The following is a 20,017-nucleotide window of genomic DNA, read 5'->3' on the forward strand; positions in this document are numbered from 1 at the left end:
CAGAGCTTTTGTATGCTATTGAAATTAAGCTGGTTTAAATTTAAATTATTTCTTTAGGATGTGAAATGTAATCTTCATAGTGACAACAAGGAAAATAGATATAGGATGTATACAAAATAAAATGAGAAAGGAATTAAAATAGTTCACTAAAAAATTAAGTACAAAAGAAGACAGTAATGCAGGAAATGAGGATAAAAAAGCTATGAGGCATATGGAAAACCCTTAACAAAAGGGTTTTTTTTGTCAGTAATTACTTTAAGTGTAAATGGATTAAACTTTGCAGTCAAGAGACAGAGATTAATAGACTGGATAGGAAAGCACGATCTAGCTACATGCTGTCTACATGAGACTGATTTTAGATCCAAAGACATAAATAAGTTAAAAGTGAAAGGATAGAAATAGATAGGCAAATAGTAACCAAAAGAGAACCATAGTGGCTATACCAATATCAAATAAATTTTAAATCAAAGATATTTAAATATCTTATGCAAGAGACAAAGAATATATGTTACTACAAGTTTTAATTCTGCACAGTAATATTATACTTATAAATATTTATGCACTTAATAATAGGCTATCAAAATAGATGAAGCAAAAATTGACAGAATTGAAGAGGAAAATAGACAGTTATGCCAGAATAGTTGAAGAATTCAATACCCCACATTCAATAATGGATAGAACAACCACACGAAAGGTAAGTAAAGAAATGTAAGAACTTGAACAACACAATAAACCAACTACTTGCAACCCACATACATAAAATACTTCACCCAACAACAGCATACACCTTCTGAAGTACACATGGGACATTCTCCAAGGTAGATCATATGTTAGGCCACAAAATAAGTTTCAATAGGCTTTTTAAAAATAGATGTCATAAAAAGTATATTGCAAAATAGTATCTTCTTCAAAGCATATTCTCCAAAAGAAGGATGAAATTTTGAAATCAATAACAGAAGGAAAACTAGAAAGTTCACAAATATGTGAAAACTAAACACACTCAGACAACCATTGAGTTAAAGAAGAAATCATAAGGGGAGTTAAAAATAATTTTTAAATGAATTAAAACAAAAATGGAACATACCAAAACTTAATAGTATGCACAAAAAACAGCACTGATATAGCTGTAAAAATTTTAAAAATATTATTAAAAATCTCAAAAATAGCAGTCTCATTTTATAACTTTGTAAGTTAAGAAACTAGAAAAAGATAACCTAATCCCAAAGCTACTAAAAGGAAGGAAATAGTAAAAATTAGAGCAGAGATAAATGAAATAGAAAATCAAAAAACAATAGAAAAAATCAACTAAGCCAAAGTTGGTTCTTCAAAAAGATCAACAACATCACAAAACTTTAGCTAATAGATCCATACCTAGGAAGGAGATTGACTCAGAAATTAACCACCTCTCAGCTGGGTGTGGTGACTCATGCCTGTAATCCCAACACTTGGGAAACTGAGGCAAGCAGATCACTTGAGCACAGGAGTTCAAGACCAGCCTAGGCAACATGGCGAAACCCAATTTCTACTAAAAATTTGAAACATTAGCCAGGTGTGCTGGCACATACCTGTAGTTCCAGCTTACTTGGGGATCTGAGGCAGGAGGATCACTTGAGCCCAGGAGGTAGAGGCCACACAGTGAGCCCTGATCATGCCACTGCACTTCAGCCTGGGCAACAGAGTGAGACCCTGTCTCAAACAAACAAACAAAAAAACTCTCTATTTACAAAATACCTGGACCAGTTGGCTTCACTGATGAATTCTACCAAGTATTTAAAGAAGAACTGACACTGGTTGTTTCCATAATCTTCCCCAAAAATTGAAGAGAAGACAGCACTTTCTAACTAATTTTATGAAGACAGCTTTGGTCTCATGCCAAAGACAGGAAAAACAAAACAAAAAACTGCAGGCCAACATCCCTTAATGAACGTTGATGCAAAAATGCTAAAAAAAAAAAAAAAAAACAGCTAACAGATTTCAGCATCATATTAAAAATAAGTATACAACATGACCCTAGAATACAAGGATGGGTCAACATATGAAAATAAATCATTGAATCATTGTAATATACCACAGTAGCAGAATGGAGGGCAAAAAAAGTTTTAAAAACCACCCATGTGATCATTTGATGATGGGTTTTCAGCATCAGTGGATGCTGAAAAATAATTGAGAAAAATTCAAGTTTCATGATAAAAACACTCAACAAACTAGGAAAAAAAAGAAAGTACCTTAATGTGATGAAGGCCTTATATGAAAAACCTGCAGCTCACATTATATTCAGTGGTGAAAGACTGAAAGCTTTTCCTTTAAAATCAGGAACACGATGGGGATGCCCACGTTTTTCACTTCCATTCAACATAGCATTGGAACTTCTGGCCAGAACAATTAGTCAATAAAAAGAAATAAAATGTATCCAAATTGGAAATGAAGGAGTAAACCTATCTTTTTTTTTTTTTTTGGACATGATTATATATGTAGAAAACCTTAAAGATTCCACACACAAAACTATTAGAGCTAATAAATGAAATCAGCAAAGTTGCAGAATACATCAGACTGTAAAAATCAGTCATATTTTTATACAATGACAATGAACTATCCAAAATAAAATCAAGAAAATAGAATAGAATTGAGAGCCCAGAAATAAGCCCTTGCATATAGGAGCCAGTAATTTTCAACAAGGTTGTCAATTCAATGGGGAAAGAATAGTCTTTTCAACGAACAGTGTTGGGAAAATTGTATATCCACTTGCAAAAGAACGAAGTTGGTCCTTTGCCTACTGTATATAAAAATTAACTCAAAATGGATCAAAGACCTATACACAAGAGCTAAAACTATAAAACTCTTAGAAAAAAACATAGAGGGACAGCTTCATGACATTAGATTTGGCAATCATTTCTTGGATATGACACCAAAAGCATAGGCAGCAAACAAAAAACTAGATAATTTGGACTTTATTGATGCTGAACATGTTTGTACATTGAAAAAAGTAAAAGGCAACCATATAATCAAGAAAATATTCACAATCACATATCTGCCAAGGTATTAATATTCTATATATATATATATGTATATATATTTTATATAATATAATTTTATACATATATATACACACTTATATATGTGTGTGTGTGTATATATATATATATATAAAATTCCTACAATTCAACAAAAAAATGCTATTTAAAAACAGGCAGAAGATTTGGATAGATATTTCCCCAAAAATGCACAAATCACTGATAAGCACATGAAAAGATCCTCAACATCAATAGTCATTAGGGAAATGCAAATCAGAACCACAATGATATGCAACTTCCTATTAGGTTGGCTGTTATGAAAAATAGTAAATAAATAAGTGGTGGCAGAATGTTTAGAAACATTGTGCGTTGCTGGTGAAAATGTGAAACAGTGCAACTGCTATGGAAAACATTATGGCATATCCTGAAGAAATTAAGCATAGAATTATAGACCCAGCAACTCCACTTTTGAGTACATCTCCAAAAGAATTGAAAGCAGGGGCTGGATGTGGTGGCTTACACCTGTAATCCCAACATTTTGGGAGGCTGAGACAAGAGGATCACTTGAGGCCAAGAGTTTGAGACCAGCCTGAGCAAAATAATGAGACTCTGTCTCTACAAAACTTGTTTTAAAAAATTAGCCAGCCCTGGTGGCACACATCTATAATCCTAGCTACTCAGGAAGATGAGTATCACTTGCACCCAGGAATTCAAGGTTACAGTGAGCTGTGATCATGCCACTGCATTCCAGTCTGGGCAACAGAGTGAGACTCTGTCTCTGAAAGAATTGAAAGCAGGAACTGTAATAGATATTTGCATGCCAGTGTTCATAACATCATTATTCACCTTAGCCGAAAGGTGGAAGCAACACAAATGTCCATTGATTGATGAATGCATAAACAAAATGGGTTAAATACATGCAATGAAGTATTATTCAGCCTTAAAAATTACTGTAATTCTGACACTTGCTACAACATAGATGAACCTTGAAAACATTGTGCTAAGTGAAATAAGCCAGATTATTTAAGGACAAATGTGTGACTCCACATACATGAAGTATCTAGAATAACCAAATGCATAAAGAAAATAGAACAGTGATGATGAGCGGATAGGGAGGAGAGAATGGAGAGTTTTTGTTTGGAATAATGAAAAAGGTCTGGAGATGGACAGTGGTGACAGTTGTACAATAATGTGAATATACTTAATGACACTGAATTGTATACTTAAAATTAGTTATAATAATAAAGTTTATGTTATGTATATTTTACCAGAGTTCCTTTTATAGCTATATGACAGGAAACGCAGCATACATAAAATGTACACTCTTTTGAAACATTTCTGCAATGTTTCAGGCACAACTTCCAGACTCCAGTATGACAGGAGGTATACTGGGTTGCAAAAGACAAGTGAGACAGATGGCGTGAGAACCACCTCAACGCAGGAGAGCTGCGGCCTTTTTCCTCTTCTCACCCAGCTTTTATATTTTTCTAAATTTCATAGCTTCGTAAGATATTTGTGATAGCTGGGTCTTATTCATTATAACTCATAAAATAAACAATCTGAATAACATGGTTCTGATTCCTCATGTTATCTTCAGATCTTGACAAAGAACCTAACAACTGTAGGGATAGCTTTAGTTCAATACATAGATCATAGCACTTAGGTCACAGAATCAGTTCAGTGCATTTTTTGTGTAAACAATATTGACCCAAAGTTAAATCTTTAGGTGTCTTTAGCTCTGGAGGGGAGTTTGAATCCAATTGTTATCCCCTCCATGTCGTAGCCACATGATGACTTAAGATTTGCCCAAATGTGGAGTCTGACAAAACATCAAGCAAGGGAGAATTCAATTTAAAGTAACTCTGGGTGTTGAGCAGTGGACAGAAGTAAATCCTCTCTGGAAGAATTCTACTTAATCTTGTCCTCAAATATTTCTCAGAGATAAAGTTCTAAGGGAGTTTAGCATATCATGGGGTCAGGAAGGTGAGGAGAAGCAGCAAAATACACAGGAATTAAGGCACCAGAAAGAATAAGAGATTATAGGTGGACCCTGAAAGACTTAAAAATCCCAATACTATCAAACCATTTTAAAAATAAATGTAATATGTTTACAGAGCTTAAAAAAAAAGCTTATGAATTATATTGAGGGATCAAACCAATTTGAAAAAGAACTAAACTTTCATTTACATATGTAAAATATAATAATGAAAAATTTTAAACTTAATGGATAGATTCAACTGCAGATTATAAACAATTCAAGAGAGAATTATGCAGCTAGATGAAACTATTGTAAGAAACCATCCATCCAGAATTCAGCTCAGATTGAAAAGAAGCAAGAAGGGCTGGGTGCGGTGGTTCACGCCTGTCATCCCAGCACTTTGGGAGGTGGAGGCGGGCAGATCATGAGGTCAGGAGTAGAAGACCAGCCTGGCCAACATGGTGAAACCCTGTCTCTACTAAAAATACAAAAAAAAAAATTTACTAGGCATGGTGGCACATGCCTGTAATCCTAGCTACTCAGGAGGCTGAGGCAAGAGAATTGCTTGAACCCAGGAGGCAGAGGTTGTATTGAGCTGAAATCGTGTCACTGCACTTCAGCCTGGGCAACAGAATGAGTCTTCATCTCAGAAAAAAAAAAAAAAAAGAAACAAAAAAAAGAGAAGTTAAAAAGCATGGAGTATAGAGTGAGAAAATATAAAATATAATCTAATTGGAATTCAGAAGGAGGTAATAGAGAATGAGGAAAAGCAAAGTTTGAAGACAGATTGACCAAAAAAAAAAACCTCACAATTCTCAAAAGACATCAATCTTCAGATTCATGAATCCAAACAAATCCCTAGGAAGGTAAATAAAAAGAAATCTATACCTAGTCACATGATACAGTAATAACAGTATAAAATATATTAAAAAAGATCTTGCAGACTACTAGAAAATGAATTATATAGTATGTTAATTACACTTCAATAAAGATTCAAAAAATAAATATTTTTTGTGTCTTGATGTTATGATTTTGATATTTTTCCTAGTTGATAAGAAATAGATTATATATTGTTATTTACATGTGTTCTTTGCTTACTAACAAGATTAACCTTCTTACATGTTTTTGGCTGTTTCTGTTTTTTCATTTGTAAGTTGAATATTCATATTCTTTATGAATATTTAAATTGGCATGCTTATTGATTTTAAGATTTTAAACTTGTAGTGTTCTTTCTAATTAGTTATATGCCTTTTATTTTCATTTATAGTATTTGACAAATGTAAATTTTACAGTTTTATGAAGATAAATCTTAAAATATTGGAGAGAAAAAAACAATATCTAAAGTTAACAATTTGATTGATTGGTTAAACTCTCAATAACAATACTTGAAACAGAAGATAACTGGACTAATAATTTCAATGTGCTGAAAGAAAATAACATTTAATCAAGAATTTTACACTCAGCAAAGTTACCATTCGAGAATGGGGGAGGATGAAATGTCATTTTTCTACAAACAAAAATGGGAAGATTTTATCACCAAAGAACCTCACTTAAGGAATTTTAAAGATAAATACTCTGGCAGAAGAAAAATTATCTCAGATGGAGAGTTGAGGACACAAGAGGGAAAAGAGACCAAAGATAGTGGTAAATATCTGAACAAATCTTTTGACTATTGTCTTGGTCCATTCTGCTGCTATAACAAAATACCTTAGACTGGGTAATTTATAAACAACAGAAATTTATTGCTTATAGTTCTGGAAGCTGGGAAATCTACAGTCAAGGTGCCCACAGATTCAGCATCTGGTGAATGCTTGCTCTCTGCTTCAAAAATGGCCCCTTCTTGCTGCATCTTCACGTGGTAGAAGGGGCAGACTAGCTCCTGATGGCCTCTTTTATAAGGGCACTAATACCATTCATGAGGACAGAGCTAATCACCTCCCAAAGGCCTCAACACTTTATACTATTGCACTGGGGATTAGATATCAGCATGTGAATTTGGGGTAAACAAAAACATTTAGACAATGGCAACTAGTAAGACAATAAAAATAATGTCTCAATTATGGGGATAAAAAATATGCTAGAATTCTTGAAAACAACAGCATGTAATTTGAGATACTGTGATTATACTTAAGTATTCGAAGTGCCCAGGCACGGAGACTTACCCCTGTAATCCTAGCACTTTGAGAGGCTGAGGTGGGCAGATAACTCGAGTCCAGAAGTTTGAGACAAACCTGGGCAATACGGCAAAACTCTGTCTCTACAAAAAGATACAGAAATTAGACCGGCATCGTGGCATGTGCCTGTAGCTACTCGGGAAGCTGAGGTGAAAGAATCACACCTAAGCCTGGGAGGTCAAGGCTGCAGTGAGCCATGATTGTACCACTGCATTCGCCTGGGTGACAAAGTGAGAGCCTGTCTAAAAATTAAAAAAAAAAAAAATTTCTAAAAGTCCTGTTTTCTAGGAAGATATTAAAGATTAATTAACTACAGTTTTTTAAAAGTATGCATATTAAACTTATTAGGGTAATCACTAAAAGGATGGACAGAGTATATAACTTCCAGAAATAGAAGGAGAAAATAAATTAGAAAAATACTTAAAATTAGACAAGAAATGAGGGAGAAAATAAGAAACAGAAAAACCAAAGACAAGTAGAAAGCTGATAAGTTGGTTTAAAAAATAAATTTTTAATACAAACTCCCAGAACATCTTCCACTTAAAATTTCTCTCATAGAACACTGCTTAGCTTCTCATATTCAAACTTGATAAATATGTATACCTTCATGTTTATCTGAAAAACAGGTTCACCTGATACATATGAAAATTTTATATTTATATCTGAAAAATTAGTAAATTTTCAAAAAAATGTATTAAACTTTTAAAATTGTAATATGATTGTAGGTTAGCATGTAATTGTAAGAAATGATACAGAGAAGTCCTATGTACCCTTTACCAGTTTTTTCAAGTGGTAACATCTTAAAAAACTACAGTAGAAAATTACAATCGGATATTAACGTTCATGCCATCGAGACAGAACAATTTGTTCATTCTTTCATTTGTTCATGGGTATTTCAGTTGACTCCATATTTTGCCTATTGTGAATAGTGCTGCACAAAATGTGGGAGTACAGATGTCTTTGTGATATATTGATTTCGTTTCTTTTGGATATATAACCAGTAGTGCAGTTGCTGGATCATATGGGAATTCAATTTCTAGTTTTATGAGGAAATTCCACACAGCTCTCTATAGTGGCTGTACTCTTGCCCTATATATATATATATATATTTATTATTGTATTTTAGGTTTTGGGGTACATGTGAAGAACATGCAAGATTGTCGCATAGGTACATACGTGGCAGTGTGATTTGCTGCCTTCCTCACGTTCACCTATATCTGGCATTTCTCCCCATGATATCTCTCCCCTACTCCCCATCCCAGGCTGTCCCCTCCCCTATTTCCCCCCAACAGACCCTAGTGTGTAGTGCTTCCCTCCCTGTGTCCATGTGTTCTCATTGTTCAACACCCGCCTATGAGTGAGAACATGCAGTGTTTGATTTTCTGTTCTTGTGTCAGTTTGCTGAGAATGATGGTTTCCAGGTTCAACCATGTCCCTACAGAGGACACGAACTCATCATTTTTGATGGCTGCATAATATTCCATGGTGTATATGTGCCACATTTTCCCCGTCCAGTCTATCATCGATGGGCATTTGGGTTGGTTCCAGGTCTTTGCTATTGTAAACTGTGCTGCAATGAACATTCGTGTGCATGTGTCCTTATAGTAGAATGATTTATAATCCTTTGAATATATACCCAGTAATGGGATTGCTGGGTCAAATAGAATTTCTATTTCTAGGTCCTTGAGGAATCGCCACACTGTCTTCCACAATGGCTGAACTAATTTACACTCCCATCAACAGTGTAAAAGTGTTCCTTTTTCTCCACATCCTCTCCAACATCTGTTGTCTCCAGAATTTTTAATGATCGCCATTGTAACTGGTGTGAGATGGTATCTCAATGTAGTTTTGATTTGCATTTCTCTAATGACCAGTGATGATGAGCATTTTTTCATATGTTTGTTGGCCTCATGTATGTCTTCTTTTGTAAAATGACTGTTCATATCCTTCACCCACTTTTTAATGGGCTTGTTTGTTTTTTTCTTGTAAATCTGCTTTAGTTCTTTGTAAATGCTGGATATCAGCCCATTTTCAGATGGGTAAACTGCAAAAATTTTTTCCCGTTCTATTGGTTGCCGATTCACTCTAATGACTGTTTCTTTTGCCGTGCAGAAGCTATGGAGTTTGATCAGGTCCCATTTGTCTATTTTGGCTTTTGTTGCCAATGCTTTTGGTGGTTTGTTCATGAAGTCCTTGCCTACGGCTATGTACTGAATGGTTTTGCCTAGAGTTTCTTCTATAGTTTTTATGGTGTTAGGTCTTATGTTTAAGTCTTTAATCCATCTGGGTTAATTTTAGTGTAAGGTGTCAGGAAGGGATGCAGTTTCTGCTTTCTGCACATGGCTAGCCTATTATCCCAACACCATTTATTAAACAGGGAATCTTTTCCCCATTACTTGTTTTTGTCAGGCTTGTTAAAGATCGGATGGTTGTAGATATGTTGTGTTGCCTCCGAGGCCTCTGTTCTGTTCCATTGGTCTATATCTCTGTTTTGGTACCAGTACCATGCTGTTTTGATTACTGTAGCCTTGTAGTATAGTTTGAAGTCCAGTAGTGTGATGCCTCCCACTTTGTTCTTTTTGCTTAGAATTGACTTGGCTATGCAGGCTCTCTTTTCGTTCTATATGAAGTTTAAGGTGGTTTTTTCCAGTTCTGTGAAGTTCATTGGTAGCTTGATGGGGATAGCGTTGAATCTTTAAATTACTTTGGGGAGTATGGCCATTTTCACGATATTGATTCTTCCTAACCATGAACATGGGATGTTTCTTCATCTGTTTGTGTCCTCTCTTATTTCGTTGAGCAGTGGTTTGTGGTTCTCCTTGAAGAGGTCCTTTACATTCCTTGTTAGTTGTATTCCTGGGTATTTTATTCTTTCTGTAGCAATTGTGAATGGCAGTTCGTTCTTGATTTGGCTCTCTTTAAGTCTGTTATTGGTGTATACGAATGCTTGTGATTTTTGCACATTGATTTTGTATCCTCAGACTTTACTGAAGTTGCTTATCAGTTTCAGGAGATTTTGGGCTGAGACGATGGGGTCTTTTAGATATACAATCATGTCATCTGCAAATAGAGACAATTTGACTTCCTCCTTTCCTATTTGAATACGCTTTATTTCTTTTTCTTGCCTGATTGCTCTGGCTAGAACTTCCAGTATTATATTGAATAGGAGTGGTGAAAGAGGGCATCCTTGTCTAGTGCCAGATTGCAAAGGGAATGCTTCCAGTTTTTGCCCATTCAGTATGATATTGGCTGTTGGTTTGTTGTAAATAGCTTTTATTATTTTGAGATACGGTCCATCAATACCTAGTTTATTGAGGGTTTTTAGCATAAAGGACTGTTGAATTTTGTCAAAGGCCTTCTCTGTGTCAATTGAGATAATCATGTGGTTTTTGTCTTTGATTCTGTTTATGTGGTGAATTACGTTTATAGACTTGCGTATGTTGAACCAGCCTTGCATCCCCGGGATGAATCCTACTTGATCATGGTGGATAAGCTTTTTGATGTGCTGTTGCAATTGGCTTGCCATTATTTTATTGAAGATTTTTGCATCTATGTTCATCATGGATATTGGCCTGAAGTTTTCTTTTCTTGTTGAGTATCTGCCGGGTTTTGGTATCAGGATTATGTTGGTCTCATAAAATGATTTGGGAAGAATTCCCTCTTTTTGGATTATTTGGAATAGTTTGAGAAGGAAGGGTACCAGTTCCTCTTTGTATGTCTGGTAGAATTCGGCTGTGAACCCATCTGGATCTGGGCTTTTTTTGGGTGGTAGGCTTTTAATTGCTGCCTCGACTTCAGACCTTATCGATCTATTCAGGGTTTCGGCTTCTTCCTGGTTTAGGCTTGGGAGGAGGCAAGTGTCCAGGAATTTATCCATTTCTTCCAGGTTTACTAGTTTATGTGCATAGAGTTGCTTGTAATAATCTCTGATGATGGTTTGAATTTCTGTGGAATCTGTGGTGATATCCCCTTTATCGTTTTTTATTGCATCTATATGATTATTCTCTTTCTTTTTTATTAATCTGGCTAATGGTCTGTCTATTTTGTTGACCTTTTTGAAAAACTAGCTCCTGGATTTATTGATTTTTTTGAAGGGTTTTTTGTGTCTCTATCTCCTTCAGTTCTACTCTGATCTTAGTTATTTCTTGTCTTCTGCTAGGTTTTGAGTTTTTTTGATCTTGCTCCTCTAGCTCTTTCAATTTTAACGATAGGGTGTCAATTTTAGATCTCTCCTTGCTTCTCTTGTGGGCACTTATTGCTATATATTTTCCTCTAGAGACTGCTTTAAATGTGTCCCAGAGATTCTGGTATGTTGTGTCTTCGTTCTCATTGGTTTCGAAGAACATCTTTATTTCTGCCTTCATTTCATTGTTTATCCAGTCAACATTGAAGAGCCAATTGTTCAGTTTCCATGAAACTGTGTGGTTCTGGGTTGGTTTCTGAATTCAGAGTTCTAACTTGATTGCATTGTGGTCTGAGAGACTGTTTTTTATGATTTCCATTCTTTTGCATTTGCTGAGGAGTGATTTACTTCCAATTATGTGGTCAATTTTAGAGTAGGTGTGATGTGGTGCTGAGAAGAATGTATATTCTGTGTATTTGGGGTGGAGAGTTCTGAAATGTCTATTACGTTTGCTTCTTCCAGGTCCGAGATCAAGTCCTGGATATCCTTGTTAATTTTCTGTCTCATTGATTTGTCTAATATTGACAATGGGGTGTTAAGTCTCCCTATTATTGTGTGGGAGTCTAAGTCTCTTTGTAAGTCATTAAGAACTTGCCTTATGTATCTGGCTGCTCCTGTATTGGGTGAATATATATTTAGGATCGCTAGCTCTTCTTATTGCATTGATCCTTTTACCATTATGTAATGTCCTTCTTTGTCTCTTTTGATCTTTGTTGCTTTAAAGTCTATTTTATCAGAGACGAGAATTGCAACTCCTGCTTTTTTTTGCTCTCCATTTGCTTGGCAAATCTTCCTCCATCCCTTTATTTTGAACCTTTGTGTATCCTTGCATGTGAGATGGGTTTCCTGGATACAGCACACTGATGAGTTTTGGCTTTTTATCCAATTTGCCAGTCTGTGTCTTTTGATTGATGCATTTAGTCCATTTACATTTAGGGTTAATATTGTTATGTGTGAATTTGATCCTGCCATTATGATGCTAGCTGGCTGTTTTGCCCTTCAGTTGATGCAGATTCTTCATTGTGTTGATGCTTTTTACCATTTGGTATGTTTTTGGAGTGGCTGGTACTGATTGTTCCTTTCTATGTGTAGTGCCTCTTTCAGGAGCTCTTGTAAGATAAGCCTGGTGGTGATGAAATCTCTGAGTACTTGTTGTTCACAAAGGATTTCATTTTTCCTTCACTTATGAAGCTTAGTTTGGCTGGATATGAAATTCTGGGTTGAAAGTTCTTTTCTTTAAGGATGTTGAATATTGGCCCCCACTCTCTTCTGGCCTGTAGGGTTTCTGCTGAGAGATCTGCTGTAAGTCTGATAGGCTTCCCTTTGTGGGTAACCGAACCTTTCTCTCTGGCTGCCCTTAGCATTTTTTCCTTCATTTCAACCCTGGTGAATCTGACGATTACGTGCCTTGGCGTTGCTTTTCTTGAGGAATATCTTTGTGGTGTTCAATTGTAATTCCTAGACTTGAATATTGGCCTGCCTTGCTAGGTTGGGGAAGTTTTCCTGGATAATATCCTGAAGAGTATTTTCCAGCTTGGATTCATTCTCTTCATCACATTCAGGTACACCTATAAAACGTAGATTAGGTCTTTTCACATAGTCCCCTATTTCTTGTTGACTTTGTTCATTCCTTTTTACCCTGTTTTCTCTAATTTTGCCCTCTTGTTTTATTTCATTGAGCTGATCTTCGACCTGTGATATCTTTTCTTCTGCTTGGTCAACTCGACTTTTGAAACTTCTGCATGCTTTGCGAGGTTCTCGTGTTGTGTTTTTTAGCTCCATCAATTCATTTATATTCCTGTCTAAGTTGTCCATTCTCGTTAGCATTTCGTCAAATCTTTTTTCAAGGTTCTTGGTTTCTTTGCATTGGGTAAGAACATGTTCTTTTACCTCACAGAAGTTTCTTATTACCCACCTTCTGAAGCCTGATTCTGTCATTTCATCACACTCATTCTCCATCCAGCCTTGTTCCCTTGCTGGTGAGGAGTTGTGATCCTTTGTAGGAGGAGAGGTGTTCTGGTTTTGGGTGTTTTCATCCTTTTTGTGCTTGTTTCTTCCCATCTTTGTGGACTTATCCACCTGTGGTCTTTGTAGTTGCTGGCTTTCAGATTGGGTCTCTGAGTGGACGTCTACTTTGCTGATGATGAAGTTATTTCTGTTGCTTAGTTTTCCTTCTAACAATCTGGCCCCTCTGCTGTAGGACTGCTGAGGTTCACACCAGGCCCTGCTTGCCTGGGGTCACCTGCAGCAGCTGCAGAACAGTAAGGGTTGCTACCAGTTTCTTCTTCTGCTATCTTTGTCCCAGAAGGATGCCCACGAAATGTCAGTCTAATCTCCCCTTTATTAGGTGACTCTTTGGATATACGGGAGTCAGGGAGCTGCTTGAGGAGACAGTCTGTCCTTTATAGGAGCTCAAATGTTGAGCTGTGAGCTCCGTTGTTCATTCAGAGCTGCTGGGCAGGTATGTTTAAGTCTGCTGCAGCTGAACTCACACACCCCTTTTTTTTCCCCAGGTGCTCTGTCCCGGGGTGTTAGGGCTTTATTTAGGAATTTCCATTATGCTGCTGCCTTTTTTACAGGGCTGCCCTGCCCAGCAAGGAGGCAGGCTAGTCACTGTCTGCCTGTAGAGGCTTTGCTGAGCTGCTGTGGGCTCTGCCCAGCTGCCGTGTGAACTTCCCTGCAGTCCTGTTTATATGGGTGTAGTTAGAACTACCTCAGCCATGGTGGACTCTCTCTGTACTGGTGGGTTGCCTCAGCAATGGTGGGCTGAATCAGCAAAGGCAGACTACCTCCGTAGTGGTGGAGTGCCTAGGTAATGGCAGACGCCCCTCCTCCACAGAGCTGGACCATCCCAGGTTCAGCTGTGCTTGCTTTGAAGCTCTCAACCCAGAGCGTTTCCAATTGCTGTTTTTTTATTTTTGTGGGGGTGGGACCAGCCGAGCCTGATCACCTGGTTCCCTGCCTCAGAGCCTTTTTTTTTCTTTTAGTTGAAAGGTCAACTCTCCTCTCTGCTGAAAATGCACTGGGATCTGGTGCTTTCCCCGGTGGCGACCCACTGAGCTGGCTGAAACAGCAGTGCTGAGATTCATGGCACTTTTTTTTACTCTTGCCCTTTTATTGCCATACCACCTGTCTGTCACCCAGACCTCCTTTCCTAAACTCTGGCAACCACTATTCTATTCTCTAGTTCAATATTTTGTCATTTCAAGAATGAGTATAATTAGAACCATACAGTATGTAGCCTTTTGGTATTGACTTTTTCCATTTAGCATAATTTCTTGGAGATTTGACTAAATTGTTACATGGATCAGTAATTCCTTGCATTTTACTGTTGAGTAGTATTCTGTACTATATATGCACCACAGCTTGTTCAACCATTTTCTGTTGAAGGACATCTGGCTTGTTTACACTTTGTGGTAGTGATGAACATTACAATGAATGATGCAGTATCTAGGTTCTGTGGCAGTTGCAGCTTTCCTGTTTAAATAAACTCTCAAATTATTATCCAGAGTAACTGTATCATTTTACAATTACACCAGCAATAAATGAGTGTTTCCACGTCCTTGCCAGTGTTTGGAGTTGTCAGTATTTTTATTTTAGCCATTTTGATACTTTTGCAAATAGTTTTAATTTGCATTTCCTTAATGACTAATAATTTTGAGCACCTGTCGAGGTCTTTTGCCCATTTTCTGAATGTATTGTTTGGTTTTTTTATCACTGATTTTTGAGAGTTTGTATGTATTCTAGATACCAGTTCTTCATCAGATATGTTGATTGCAAGTATTTTCTCCCAGTCTATACATTTTTTTCCTCTTCACAGTGTCATTCACAGAGCAAAACTGCTTAATTTCTATTAGGTCCAATTTATCATCTTTTTCTTTCAGCAGTTGTGTTTTTTGATGTAAAGTCTAAGCACCCTTCACCTAGGCAAAGATCCAAAGACTTTCTCCTGTGTTTTTCCTAAAACTTTTATAGTTTTACATTTTAAGTCCATTTGAGTTGATTTTTTTCTAAGGTGTGAAGTTTAGGTTGAGGTTTTTGTTTTGTTTTGTTTTGTTTTGCATATGAATGTCCACTTGATCCAGAGCTATTTGTTAAAAAAGCTACCTTTCCTTTGTTGAATGGCTTTTGTACCTGTGTTGAAAATTAATGTGGCCTGTTTGTTTAGTTCTATTTCTGGTTTCTCTGTTCTGTTCTATTTGTCTGTCCCTCTGTCAGTACCATAGAATCTTTACTACTGTAGCTAAACAATAAGTCTTGAAATTACATAGACAGATTTCTCCCACGTTAGTTGTTTTTTCAAAATTTGTAACTATTTTGGTTCCTTTTGTTTTTCATATAAATTATAGAATAAGCTTGTCTATATCTACAAAAGAAATTGCTGGGATTTTAATAGGAATTATATTAAACCTGGATGTAAATTTGGATAGAATTGACATCTTTTCCATGTTGAGCCTCCATTAATACAGTATGTCTCTTCCTTTAGATTCCCCTTGATTTCTTTTATTGCAGTTTTCAGCATATACAGTCTGAATATGTTTTGTCACATTTACACTTAAGTATTGTGTTTTCAGTTATTGTAAATGGTACTTTATTTTTCACTTAGATGTGCATGTCGTGTTCATTGCTAATATATATAGAAATACAATTCTTAGATGTCGATTTTATATTCTGCAACCTTGCTTAATTACTAGTACTATTCTGGTAGGGCATTTTTTATTTTTGGTTTTTGGTTTTTTGTTTGCAGATTTTGTTTTATTCTTTGGAATTTTCTATATAGACAATCTCGTCATCTGAAAATAGGGGAAGTTTTATTTCTTTCTTTGTGATCTGTATGCCTTTTATTCTTTTTCTTGCCTGTTGCCCTAGCTAAAACTTCCAGTACTATTTTGAATAGCCATGGTGAAAATGGAAATCCTTGCTTTTTTCCTGATCTTGGAGAGAAATAATTCAATATTTCACCATTAAGTGTGTTGTACATTTTTTATAAAAGCTCTTTTTCAAATTAAAGAAGTCCATCCCCCAATTTCTATTTTTTTTTGAGAGTTTTTATCATGGATCAGTGTTTAGTGTTGCCAGTGAATTTTCTGCATTAATTAGTATGATTGCATGATCTACTTTTTCTTCTTAGATTGCTAATATGTTTATGTTCAAATAGTGAGCTGGTCTTGAATTTTTGGAGTAAACCCATTTGGACCTAGTATATAGTTTTTTAACTTCTTCCTGACATCTAAGTGCTAATTTTTTGTTAAGGATTTTAATATCTATATTCATAAGAGATACTGGTGTATATTTTTCTTTTTTATACTATCGTCATGTGATTTTGGTATCAAGTTAATACTACCTTCATAAAATGAGTTGTGAAGTATTCCCTCCACTTTTACTCTCTGGAAGAGTTTATGTAAAATGTATTTTTTATTTAAACATTTTATAAAATTTACTAGTGAAACCATCTGACCTAGAGCTTTATTTTTCTACATTTTTTTCACTGTAAATTGAATTTTCTTAAAAGTAACAGGGCTATTTAAGTTATCTGTTTTCTATTGGTTAATGTGGTATTTTGTGCTTATTGGGAAATTTGTCTATCTCATCAAGTTGTCTAATTTATGTATACAGAATTACTCCTAGTATTCTCTTATTATGTTCTTGTCTTCAGTATCTGTATTAATATGCCTGTTTCATTCCTTATATTGGCAATTTCCATCTTTTTTTCAGTCTTTAAGATATTTACATTTTATTTATCTTTTCAAAGAGCCACCTTTTTGCTTCATTGACTTTTTCTATTTTTCTACTCCAAATTTCATTGTTCTCTGTTCTTTATTATTTCATCCCATCTGTTTGTTTGGGGTTTACTTTGCTCTTTATCTCTAGTTTGTGAGGTAGGAGCTTGTTACTGATTTGAGACTTTTCTAATGTCAACTTTAGGGGCACTGATTTTGGTGCATTCTATGAATTTGATATGCATTTTTATTCATCGTAATGTATCCTTTTTTTGAGATTTTTCTTTCTTTTTCTTTTAATCTATCTACCACTAGGTCTTATTTCTTCTATCAAACCTTATATGTACCTTTTAATCAACTTCTCATCTTTCCTTCCTCCCCACTACCCTTCCTGGCCCCTGGTAACACCCAATCTATTACCTATGCTCATGAGATTCACTTCTTTAGCCCCCACATTGTGAAGGAGAATGTGTGACATTTGTCTTTCTGTTCTTACCTTATTTCACTTAACACACTGACTTTCAGCTTCATCCATGTTCCTACAAATGACAGGATTTCATTTTTTAATCAATGAATAATGTTGCATTGTGTATAGATACTGCATTTTCTTTATCCATTTGTTTGTTCACTAGTACTTAGGTTGAATCCATATTTTGGCCATTGTGAGTAGTGCTGCAGTAAATGTGGGAGTGCAGATGTCTTTTTGATATATTGATTTCCTTTCTTTTGGATACACCCAGTAGTGCGATTGCTGGGTTGTATGGTAATTCTATTTTTGGTTTTACAAGGAAATTCCATACTGATCTCCATAGTGTCTATACTGATTTACTTTCCCACCAACAGCATACATACATTTCCTGTTTTCCAAATCCTTACCAGCATGTGTTACTGCCTGACTTTTTGATAAAATGCTATTTTAACTGAGTAAAATGATAGCTAATTGTAGTTTTGTTTTGCATCTATCTGATGATTGGTGGTGTTGGGCATTTGTATGTCTTCTTTTGAGACATGTCTATTCATGTATTTTGCTTATTTTTAAATAGAATTCTTTGTTGTTTTTTGTTGGTGTTTTTTGTTTGTTTGATTTTTGTTCTTCTTTTTGTTTTCTATTGCTATCAAGCTATCTGAGCTCCTTAGATATTCTGGTTATTAACACTTTATCAGATAGGTAGTTTGAAAATATTTTCTTCCATTCTACAGGTTGTCTCTTTGTTTTGCTGATTGTGTCCTTTGCTGTGCAGAAGCTTTTCAGTTTTATATAATCTCATTTGTCTGTTTTTGCTTTTGTTACTTGTGGTTTTGAAGTGTTAGACAACAATCTTTACCTGGACAAATGTCCTGGAGCATTTCCTCACTGTTTTCTTCTAGTAGTTTCATAGTTTTAGGTCTTGGGTTTAAGTCTTTATTTTCATTTGATTTTTTTTCTTTAATATATATTTTATTGTGTTTTAGGTTTTGGGGTACATGTGAAGAACATGCAAGATTGTTGCATTGGTACTTACATGGCAATGTGATTTGCTGCCTTCCTCCCAATCACCTATATCTGATATTTCTCCCCATGTTATCCCTCCCCAACTCCTTACCCCCCGCTGTCCCTCCCCTAGTTCCCCCCCACAGATCCCAGTGTGTGATGCTCCCCTCCCTGTGTCCATGTGTTATTGTTCAACACCCACCTATGACTGAGAACATGCAGTGTTTGATTTTCTGTTCTTGTGTCAGTTTGCTGAGAATGATGGTTTTCAGTTTCACCATGTCCCTACAAAGGACACGAACTCATCGTTTTTTATGGCTGCATAGTATTCTATGGTGTATATGTGCCACATTTTCCCTGTCCAGTCTATCATCAATGGGCATTTGAGTTGGTTCCAAGTCTTTGCTATTGTAAACAATGCTGCAGTGAATATTCGTGTGCATGTGTCCTTATAATAGAATGATTTATAATCCTTTGTATATGTACCCAGTAAGGGGATTGCTGGGTCAAATGGAATTTCTATTTCTAGGTCCTTGAGGAAGCACCACACTGTCTTCCACAATGGTTGAACTAATTTACACTCCCACCAACAGTGTAAAAGTGTTCCTATTTCTCCACATCCTCTCCAGCATCTGTTGTCTCCAGATTTTTAATGATCATCATTCTAACTGGCATGAGATGGTATCTCAATGTAGTTTTGATTTGCATTTCTCTAATGACCAGTGATGACCAGTGATGAGCATTTTTTCATATGTTTCTTGGCCTCATATATGTCTTCTTTTGTAAAGTGTCTGTTCATATCCTTCGCCCACTTTTGAATGGGCTTGTTTTTTTCTTGTAAATCTGTTTTAGTTCTTTGTAGATTCTTGATATTAGCCCTTTGTCAGATGGATAGATTGCAAAAATTTTTTCCCATTCTGTTTGTTGCCGATTCACTCTAAAGATTGTTTCTTTTCCTGTGCAGAAGCTCTGGAGTTTAATTAGGTCCCTTTTGTCTATTTTGGCTTATGTTGCCAATACTTTTGGTGTTTTAGTCATAAAGTTCTTGCCTATGCCTGTGTCCTAAATGGTTTTGCCTAGGTTTTCTTCTAGGGTTTTTATGGTGTTAGGTCTTATGTGTAAGTCTTTAATCCATCTGGAGTTAATTTTAGTGTAAGGTGTCAGGAAGGGATCCAGTTTCTGCTTTCTGCACATGGCTAGCCAATTATCCCAACACCATTTATTAAACAGGGAATTCTTTCCCCATTGCTTGTTTTTGTCAAGTTTGTGAAAGATCAGATGGCTGTACATGTGTGGCGTTGCCTCTGAGGCCTCTGTTCTGTTCCATTGGTCTATATCTCTGTTTTGGCACCAGTACCATGCTGTTTTGATTACTGTAGCCTTGTAGTATAGTTTGAAGTCAGATAGTGTGATGCCTCCAGCTTTGTTCTTTTTGCTTAGAATTGACTTGGCTATGTGGGCTCTCTTTTGGTTCCATATG

At 36.0% G+C, this 20,017-nt stretch overlaps 1 protein-coding gene across 21 annotated transcripts in view; it reads left to right on the forward strand.

The window, feature by feature from the left end:
• Window positions 1-20,017, forward strand: part of GPHN (gephyrin) — a 689,448-nt gene that overhangs the window by 380,181 nt on the left and 289,250 nt on the right. The gene's annotated exons all lie outside the window — the stretch shown is intronic.

The sequence above is a fragment of the Aotus nancymaae genome, unplaced genomic scaffold, assembly GCF_030222135.1.
Source record: "Aotus nancymaae isolate 86718 unplaced genomic scaffold, 86718_ANA_hifiasm-v0.15.2.pri h1tg000011l, whole genome shotgun sequence".
NCBI classification, from domain to species: Eukaryota; Metazoa; Chordata; class Mammalia; order Primates; family Aotidae; genus Aotus; species Aotus nancymaae.